Source organism: Schistocerca serialis, unplaced genomic scaffold, assembly GCF_023864345.2.
Source record: "Schistocerca serialis cubense isolate TAMUIC-IGC-003099 unplaced genomic scaffold, iqSchSeri2.2 HiC_scaffold_1080, whole genome shotgun sequence".
Lineage (NCBI taxonomy): Eukaryota > Metazoa > Arthropoda > Insecta > Orthoptera > Acrididae > Schistocerca > Schistocerca serialis.
The window spans coordinates 7501-10692 of record NW_026047273.1 but is presented as its reverse complement, the minus strand read 5'-3'; positions in this window follow the sequence as shown (position 1 = coordinate 10692).

Genomic DNA, 3192 nt, shown 5'->3' with positions numbered 1-3192 from the left:
TAAGGCACAACATGGGTTAGGTTAAGGCACAACATGGGTTAGGTTAAGGCACAACATGGGTTAGGTTAAGGCACAACATGGGTTAGGTTAAGGCACAACATGGGTTAGGTTAAGGCACAACATGGGTTAGGTTAAGGCACAACATGGGTTAGGTTAAGGCACAACATGGGTTAGGTTAAGGCACAACATGGGTTAGGTTAAGGCACAACATGGGTTAGGTTAAGGCACAACATGGGTTAGGTTAAGGCACAACATGGGTTAGGTTAAGGCACAACATGGGTTAGGTTAAGGCACAACATGGGTTAGGTTAAGGCACAACATGGGTTAGGTTAAGGCACAACATGGGTTAGGTTAAGGCACAACATGGGTTAGGTTAAGGCACAACATGGGTTAGGTTAAGGCACAACATGGGTTAGGTTAAGGCACAACATGGGTTAGGTTAAGGCACAACATGGGTTAGGTTAAGGCACAACATGGGTTAGGTTAAGGCACAACATGGGTTAGGTTAAGGCACAACATGGGTTAGGTTAAGGCACAACATGGGTTAGGTTAAGGCACAACATGGGTTAGGTTAAGGCACAACATGGGTTAGGTTAAGGCACACCATGGGTTAGGTTAAGGCACACCATGGGTTAGGTTAAGGCACACCATGGGTTAGGTTAAGGCACAACATGGGTTAGGTTAAGGCACAACATGGGTTAGGTTAAGGCACAACATGGGTTAGGTTAAGGCACAACATGGGTTAGGTTAAGGCACAACATGGGTTAGGTTAAGGCACAACGTAGGTTAGGTTAAGGCACAACGTGGGTTAGGTTAAGGCACAACGTGGGTTAGGTTAAGGCACAACGTGGGTTAGGTTAAGGCACAACGTGGGTTAGGTTAAGGCACAACATGGGTTAGGTTAAGGCACACCATGGGTTAGGTTAAGGCACAACATGGGTTAGGTTAAGGCACAACATGGGTTAGGTTAAGGCACAACATGGGTTAGGTTAAGGCACAACATGGGTTAGGTTAAGGCACAACATGGGTTAGGTTAAGGCACAACATGGGTTAGGTTAAGGCACAACATGGGTTAGGTTAAGGCACAACGTAGGTTAGGTTAAGGCACAACGTGGGTTAGGTTAAGGCACAACATGGGTTAGGTTAAGGCACAACATGGGTTAGGTTAAGGCACAACATGGGTTAGGTTAAGGCACAACATGGGTTAGGTTAAGGCACAACATGGGTTAGGTTAAGGCACAACATGGGTTAGGTTACGGCACAACATGGGTTACGTTACGGCACAACATGGGTTACGTTACGGCACAACATGGGTTACGTTACGGCACAACATGGGTTACGTTACGGCACAACATGGGTTACGTTACGGCACAACATGGGTTACGTTACGGCACAACATGGGTTACGTTACGGCACAACATGGGTTACGTTACGGCACAAATTAGGTTAGGTTACGGCACAAATTAGGTTAGGTTAAGGCACAAATTAGGTTAGGTTAAGGCACAAATTAGGTTAGGTTAAGGCACAAATTAGGTTAGGTTAAGGCACAAATTAGGTTAGGTTAAGGCACAAATTAGGTTAGGTTAAGGCACAAATTAGGTTAGGTTAAGGCACGATATAGGTTAGGTTAAGGCACGATATAGGTTAGGTTAAGGCACGATATAGGTTAGGTTAAGGCACGATATAGGTTAGGTTAAGGCACGATATAGGTTAGGTTAAGGCACGATATAGGTTAGGTTAAGGCACGATATAGGTTAGGTTAAGGCACGATATAGGTTAGGTTAAGGTACGATATAGGTTAGGTTAAGGTACGATATAGGTTAGGTTAAGGTACGATATAGGTTAGGTTAAGGTACGATATAGGTTAGGTTAAGGTACGATATAGGTTAGGTTAAGGTACGATATAGGTTAGGTTAAGGTACGATATAGGTTAGGTTAAGGTACGATATAGGTTAGGTTAAGGTACGATATAGGTTAGGTTAAGGTACGATATAGGTTAGGTTAAGGTACGATATAGCGTAGGTTCAGATACACATTGTTGTAGGGAAAGGTGTATTGGGGGGGGGGCGGCAGGTTCGTTGATAGTGATTATCGTAATTGGATGCCTGCGGTATTATCCGATTTGTCACGTCAGGATGCACTTTTGGCTCATGACAGGCGGCGCTCCGATTCCATGGTTGTGGCAGATCTGTGTCTTTCATTCCTGCCATTGTTTGTGTGCTGTGACAGGAGGCAGTATTGTGATGTTGGGTGCACCACTGTGTAGGACATGTGTGGGTGTTCGTGGCTTAGCTGAGCAATGTGCGGATGTCGGAAGGGTGGGATATTGTGTTTTCTGGGTGGACCTCCCGGTCTGGTAATGATAGTGTGGATTGTGTCATGTGGCGGAGAGGATGCACTGGATGTTCTTCCATGCTGGTGGTTAGATATTGTGTGTGATAAGAGAGTAGTGTGTGATAAGAGTGTCTGGCTGACGTGTGGTTCTCATTGTGTGCAGAGTCTTTCAGCATGTATAGGGACGGTTGTATATATTATCTGTATTCTGATGGCTCTGCATCTATTACTAATCAGTGCCGTGTATACGGTTACTCTAGTTCCAGTCGAAACTGTTCTATCTCTGTACATTAGTGACACTGCGGCTCCACTATGTTGCCGCCCCTGTCGGCCGTTTCCCCCAGTGTATGGCTAATGATTATCAGCAATCAGTCTATTAGTCAATACCGGTAGTGTGACGACGTCAAATGTCCGGGATGGGGGAAGCTACACCCTTCCCGTGGGTCAGGGCCTAGAAAGACTCTTCCCACGCAGGAGACTCGGACTGTCGTTACTCTTCCGAGACATATATGTGCCCAGCGTTTTTTTGCGGCTGCGAGTGCAACGCCAGGAGGCTCGGACTGTCGTTACTCTTCCGAGATATATATTTGCCCAGCGTTTTTTGCGACTGCGAGTGCAACGCCCACGGGTGCCGACATGGATGGGGCGCTTCCTAGCTGATGGCTCAGCATGAGAATCCGTACAGTGAGCAATGCGATCGCGTCTGTAGCTTGTACGTGGTACAGCTCGCAGCTCATGAATAGGGACAGCGGGAATGTCGCATATTGGAAATATCTCTTCATGAAACGCATGTTATAGGTGTGAATTGCACCTTACGAGTGCGGGAAACGTCCGCCGTTCATCCGCTGGCGATGCGAG